Here is a 7,171-nt window from a genome sequence, read left to right on the forward strand (position 1 = left end):
GATTAAAAACCCATGTTATCAAATGAAAATAAAAAATAAGTAGCATGTTGAACACCAGCTAAAAAATAGAAAATACTGTACCAGACTGGTTGGAAAATCCAAGGAGAAAAACATCCTGCACATTGCAAAGCATATTGTAGTGCAGCTGTGATAGCAGAAACCTGCTTTATTGTACAAGATTGCCCCCTGTTGGATTAACCTCAAAATACTGAAACATTTTATGATCTATCATCATAGGCCGCATGATTCAGTGACGAGTGCATGACTGTCACTTTTAGAACTGGGGGCTTAAATGTCATTTATGAAATCACCACTGGCCATGAAAAAAGAATTATCTAAGTATCTAAGTATTTTTTTTCTTCCCTTTTTTTCATTTAGGGCACAGTCTGAAACCTCAGTGAAAACATTATACTTGTTAAAAACTAGAGGAGGATCATATGCTGGCGGAGTCTCAGATATATATGTGTTGCATTCTTCTGGTCTCCCGCATGATGTTTTCTCCATCTGCTGTCCAGTGCCACTCTCTTCACTGGTCTCCTGCCATCTGTTTAACAGCACCTTTGCGTGACCAAATGCCTTTACTCCCTGCAATGTTATCCACGCTACCAGAGAGGCATAGAGAAGAAAACCGCCATGATATTGTGCTCCATCAACCAATAAAACCCACCAGTTAAAGCTGCTCAAGCCCAACACCAAATCCCATTTGTCAGCAAATAGCTTCCTCCGCTTGTCTGTTCCTCCGCTTGGCCGGGTGCTTCTGTGGAGCTCTCTGCCACGAAGATGACATTTTCAGTTATTTGTTGTCTGCTGTGATGGCAAGCAGATCAAAGAAGTGAGGAGGAGAGGGATCTGTATATGATCATAAATGTGCCTCAAAAATGTCTGATAGATCATCTGATCTTTCTCAACTCATCAGCAGGTTTGACTGATAGCCCGGAAGCTTAAAAATCAGCACTATGTCAGTCTTTATATAAGTCACTATTCATTAAAGGTCCATTTAACACTTAGCTGAGGCTTTTAACTGACTGTGAGCAATTTATAATGCCTGTATCTCTTTGGTACCTGTATAGAAGCAGAAAAATTGAAGCACTAACTGACAGCCGAAGGATGAAATGATAGAAAGGCAGGAGGAGTGTTACAAAATGCTGGAATGGAAAGATTTCCACAGAAACATGGAAAAACTGGAGATTGAAATTAAGGAAACTAAGACAAAAATGATGATTTGTGCAAGCCACACCACTCCCCACCTCATCACAGCTGTGTTGGTGTATGTGTGTAAAAAGCCAGCAGGAGAACTGGTTTAGGTGAACATTATCCTGCAGGCTCTGGGCTGCGTTTCCTCCACTGCTACAATATAGGCAGAGAGGGTCATATCAAACTGTCTCGAGCATATTCTCCCCGCTGCAAGGTCACTGCATTTTTGCATTGTTGTACACTCTCGTCATGAAAATGGTATTTTCTCATAGAATGTTCTGAAGCTCTTCATGGCTGAGCTGTGAAAGCCATGACCTTTTTGTTGCCGGGTGGGGATTTCTGGATTCAGCTGCTCCGCTGGTGTAAGGGCTGTGGTGCTTTAAAAAAAAAGAAAAAAAAAAAAGCGTGTTATGCCTTGTTGCCCTTCAAACATTGCATCATTGCTGCTTTACCACTTCTCTGACTGAAGAGGGACTGATTGGCACCTCATCTTTCAGGCCTTTCTTGGTCAAAATCTGCCACAAATCAAAAATTTATTTAATGGAACAAAAGTTCATATTGGCGACGACGGTTAGAGCTTAATGAAACACAAAGGAGATGTGAGCTTCTCTTTGAAAAGAGCAAAATCTCAGCAAACAGCCCACAAACACAGCCATTCACACAACGTTATGCAACTTCTAACATTGTTTTCAGTCTCCTGCCTGTCACGGTTTCTCTCTTATGCTCATTTCCACTAAAACAAGCAATGCACATTCTACTGATTTTTATTGAAGTTGTGTCTTTGTGGGCTCAAAGCACTGGCTCCTCTGATGTAACTATGCCTGCACTCCTTTTCTGCTGATCAGCTCCTGCTGGTGAGGTGATGGACAGTAAAACTCTCCCAGCACCTGTTTCCTGGCTGTGCTCAAGTGTTGTTAATAGGCTGATGAGAGACGTTAACAAAGTTACTGCAGCATGCTGGAAGGATAAATCAACACAGCGGTGCAGTGTCTCATCCAGTCTGTCAGAAGTGACATTTTTAAAAGGTCCCAGCGACCGCTCAGTCGGTCCTTTACCTGCGGTGAGATGGAAAGATGGAAACTGAGCAAAGACTGAGTGATTAAAGCACGGGGAGATTTAACAGAGCTTGGGTGGACAAAGAAAAGAGAGGTTTGATGGATAGGAAGATGAAGGAATGGAGGAATAGCAGAATGGAAGGGGCTGCAGATGTTTGAAGAAGCAGATGGAGAAATGGGCCAGTGAAAAGGGCTGAACTGAGGAATGGAGAAACGGAGGAATGGCTTTAAAAAACTGTTGATCAAGACTACTAGTCGTGATTTTGGTGAAATCAAGCCTCCTCGAAAAAATCTCTGTGAAGTTGTTGGAAGAGGAATGAATAATGCAATAGACCAAGTCATTTTCCCACATCAACAGCAACAACAATAACATTCATCCTGTGTGATTTCATATAATTTCTTTATTCCCTTGCCTTTCTCTCCCTTTGTGATGTGCCAGACTTATGTGCATTACAAAGAGAGTCAGGAAATGGCTTTCCACTTAAAAAAAAAAAGAAAAAGAAAAGAATGAGAGCAGATCTTGACACTGTTACAAGAAGGACCTTTGGCTGTGAAGGACCTTTGGGACAGAGGCACTTCTCTCAGATTTTCATATGAGCATAAGACTATCTAATTAAATGTACCCACAAGGAGCAATATTTCTTCAGCGTGTTATCATTTTTCTGCCAGGGACTCACCAAGACATCACTATGATAAAAGATAGAAAAGGGGAATTGTTTTTCTTTGACTAAAAATATCCTTTCTGGCTGGAGTCCAGCCTTGTTGCTTCTCCCCCTGTCATTTCCCGCCTACTCTTTGAACTAAAATAACATCTTTTTTTTTTTGAATGGACTGTTGTGTTATTGATGGATTTCTGCTCCTCTGTGGTTTGCATTAATAGCTCGGATGCCTGTATGGTTGCATTTAGTGTGAGGACCCACACACGCATACGCACAAGCACACAAAAACGCTCTCAGGCATTATTACGTCGGCGCACACTCGTACGAACTCGCACACGTACACACACGCTAAGTAAATGTTAATATACACAGGTGCAGTCTTTAGGGAGGTTGCTTTTGCTCTCTCATCAGTCACTCGTAATCACTTCCCTTCCAGCCCAGTAAATCACCGTCTTTTACTGATGCATTTATAGGATGCATGTTCACAACTTGTAGCCAGGGAAAAGTTTGACCACCACTAGGAATACATTATAAGCTTCTGCATCCATACAGTCACACAGTCACCACAGTCATGCAGTCAACTCACAGACAGGAAATATTGTTTTATAAATGTCCACTTAGTTTCTGAAATGTATTTGTGCTTTTAATAGGGTTTTAAGCTGTTTACGACATATGGGTGAGAGTGGAGTTATTGGTCAGGTGGGGGTGTGGGGGGCTGGGAGGGGGCTCCTGGGCGACTGTGGATATTGGCAGGTTGCACGACTCCACCAAACTAGTCCTGGGGAGGTCCCAATGACCTGTTTTATACCAACACTGGTGCTTTGTCGTAAAACCAGGGGGAAGTCGAGTCACAACTTGAGTATTTGTTTGAAGTTGATGGAAAAAGTCCTCCTGTGGCAAGACCGAGTGAGTGTTGTGTGCTGCTGTGTCTGATGGGAGTGGAAATGCGCAGAAAAACCAGCAACTGTGTCCTTACATAGACTTTTGAGCGGTGCCCAGGTTCTGGTAAAATACTCCCAATACCACCGAGGAAAGAGAACTACATTCCCCTCTTACTCTTTTGGATGGAAACAGGTTCTTGTCGCCGGCGTTTGAATGCTGTAATTGGACGTTGAGGGGCTTGCAGAGAGAGGTGTGAGCTCGCGTTAAAACTGCTCACAAATCACAGATTTCTCACATGCGTGGAGGTTCGCATTCAGACTTTAGCAAATGCTCAGCCGTGCCATACTTGTTGCTGCACCGTCCTGAATGAGACAGGTGAAGAAAACTGTCTGTATGTTTTCACAGATTTGATATTTCCTAAAAGCCTTGAATTTTACCTGTCACTGTAAAACAAAAAAATGTGTCTTTGCATACGCACTGGGTGTCAGTATGATGGATGGTGTAAGTGTGTTCCAGGATTATGTTTTATGAAAGTTAAAGGGCCCTGGGGTTGGTCTGCGAAGCACATAATCTCAGTCAAAGTGCTCAGCTGGATGAACCGAGGCTTTATTATTAAACACCTACGAGAGGGCCTAGAGCTGGTGGAGGACCCTGAATATCCAGCTTAACGCTCTGGACGCTCTTATCACACGCCCTTGCCGTTTAGGCATGAAATTGAAACGCTTCTCAAGAATTCATTTACTACTAAGAATGAAACAGGAACGGCATTAATAGGCAATGATACATTCGAAAGTGCACTCTCTGACACCCTTTAAATTTTCTGTCATTTTGTTCCTTGGAGCAATGGTTTCTTATCTTTTTCTTTTTTGTCCGTCTTGCTTTTCATAAAGTGAGTTTTATCTTTGAAGAGAGAGTATTAAAAAATAGTAATACTTTTGGCAATAAGTTTCAGATTTGATGGCACAAGTGAGAACTGGCTATAAATGATGTGGTATTGATTTCACATGTGGTGTAGCACTACCAGCAGAAAAAGGGAAAGGGAATGCAGTCCCCGGGATGTTCGCGGAGGGCTTGCTGTTAGAGGCTCTAGGGGATCCAGAGCCTGGTTCCACAGCACTGGGAGCTGTTAAAAATACCATAAAAGGTCCATATCCACAATTACTCTGACTTTTTAGATTTATAAATCTTTGTTAATGCTTATGGTGGATGCATTACTGGTTTAAACATGGAAATTGATTGCTGCTCCTCCGGTAACATTGCACTTGGTAATTCTAAATGATCCCATAAAGGCAACAGATTTTTTATAGAATTTGGCACAGTAGATTTGGTAGTACAGGGTGACCTGTGCAGGTCAGTTTGAAGCAAACTGAAAGGGAGGTTGCACAAAATTTTACTCTATTGTAACAATAAATGCAGCTGAGATATTAAAACACTTCTGAGCCGTCCAAGTTTATAATGTATTTGCGGCTTTAGTTCAGTTCCATTTTTATGTACATAGCACCCACCTGTGCGGTTCACCTTGGGTCTATGGGGCTAATATCAGCATCTGCAGCTTCCCCCCCCCTTTTTGCTGTATACTACCTGCTTATCAACAGACACAGCAGAAGACAAAGAAGCTCTCTGAATCTTATACAGAAGAACAAAACCAAAGAGCGAAAGAAGACTTAATATTGGACTTTCTCTCCCCCGTGTCCCTAGAGGCAAATCTCCAAATCCAGATGTTGCGCTCTACTGGATGTAGCCATTGCTGGTTAAAAACATGGTATGGTAAGCATGATACCACTCTTTTTTGTCATCTATGGAGGCTACTCAGGTTAAAGGTCTTCCCTTGGAGGAGCTTGTGAGGTAGGCTTTTTGCTGTATAGCAGCGCATGTAACATTGTGGAGCTGCAGCTGGTCTGGACTGTGAAGCTGGAAATGTTTACCATGGTCCACATGGCTAATTTGTGTGTTTTTATTTAGCTGTTGTGTATCTGGGATTTTTGGTTGGGGTTGGTGGAAAAGGGGGGCGCAGCAACAGTCAACAGATGCTGTCAAAGTGACCGCAGCGAGGAAGCAGAGACAAATGCTCCTCATTACAGCGCTGACTGCTGCGCAGTGGCCCAGTAACTAGCAGAAACCAGCTCCATGTCTCTGACTGTACAGCTGAAGATCAGCTGATCCTCCCTGGTTTTACTTAAAGTCAAGACCCATTCACTGTTTCTTTGCTCCAGCTAAAAAGGGATACGTTGTGGCAGCCATTGCAGTACAAATATAACAGGGATGCTCAATTTAAATGTAAAATGCACAACGCAGCACTCAATCTTACTGATGTAGTGACTGAGCTGCAGCTTACCGTTATCACCTAAATTAATCCCATCCTGTCATTCACATTCATCCCAGATCCAACCATTCCAGCAACCAACACTCCGGCTTTGGGTTTTGCTTACGGTGCACTGAGTTAGAGACCACATCCGAGGTGGGCGGATTTCCTTGTCAATGGAATTCTTGTCTGGAAACTGTCCAGTCACATTGTTCATCTGAGAAAACATAAGGCGATGGAGGAAAATATCAACAGATTTGATTAAACACAACCATATGAGCAGCATAATTGGTATTTTCAGGCCAAGTGTGGGTAACCAGAAATTCGCTGTTATAGTGGTGTTACACTCAGATGTCTGAGCTCATATTGAAGTGACAAGCTTAACTGCTGGCTTACACTCAATTGACTTAGATGGTACAGTTGACATTTCAACGGATAGCTTGAGCTTTGAGGCTTTTATTGCACATTCAGTAATAACATAAAATACCGTCCATTCATATATTCTCTGTGGCCCTCATAAGGATTTTGTTTGTTTCCTTTCCCTTTATGACTCCAGCTGGTCCCTGTTTTCTTTGTGATAAATTGGATGATATTATTTTTCATTATCTCAATTATCTTTTCACTCACCCTCTAAGTGCTAAAGGTTCATATGCTCATATGCTTTGTGTTATGGTGCAAAATGAGGAAAGGTTTTTCCCAGCTCCTCCTCACTGACTGAATCAACAGCACTGTACAACAGTGTCCACCAGAGTGATTTAATTGGGCTGTGAAACCAATGTGAGCAATGTTCTTGACCCCAATCAGAAGTCAGACAGCAGTACAGGGATCACCAGGGGTTACATTGGGCCCCGCTAGATGGACAGGCGGGGAACTGTAAACCTGGAAAACCAGGAGCCCAAGCTCTGTGTGTTTACCTCGCTACTTTTACAAGTGATGTCACCACATTGTAAAAAGATACAGTTCTCTGCGGCTGGTCCTTTTGTTACTATTTGAGAGAATAAACACTGGATAAGTGCATGCAGGGAGATGGAAGCGGAGGACTCTTGCTGGCGGGAGAGAAGAGGTAACGCAGGCTCCCG

This window comes from Oreochromis niloticus, linkage group LG11 (assembly GCF_001858045.2).
Source record: "Oreochromis niloticus isolate F11D_XX linkage group LG11, O_niloticus_UMD_NMBU, whole genome shotgun sequence".
NCBI classification, from domain to species: Eukaryota; Metazoa; Chordata; class Actinopteri; order Cichliformes; family Cichlidae; genus Oreochromis; species Oreochromis niloticus.